We start from the raw sequence: 239 nt of genomic DNA on the forward strand, positions 1-239 counted from the left end.
AGCGAGCCACTGGGCTAACGGAAGGGATTTAGTCAAATGCCCCATCCCTGGAGGTGTTCAAGACCAGGCTGGATGAGGCTTTGAGCAACCTGGGCTAGTGGAGGGTGTCCCTGCCCGTGGCAGGGGGTTGGAACTACATGATCTTTAAGGTCTTTCCCAACCCCAACCCGTCTGTGCCTCCAGGCAGGTTACAGAAACATCCCCCCCACAACGCCACAGCCGCTTCCCAGCTGTCCCTC

Source organism: Pterocles gutturalis, unplaced genomic scaffold (assembly GCF_000699245.1).
Source record: "Pterocles gutturalis isolate BGI_N339 unplaced genomic scaffold, ASM69924v1 scaffold16502, whole genome shotgun sequence".
NCBI classification, from domain to species: Eukaryota; Metazoa; Chordata; class Aves; order Pterocliformes; family Pteroclidae; genus Pterocles; species Pterocles gutturalis.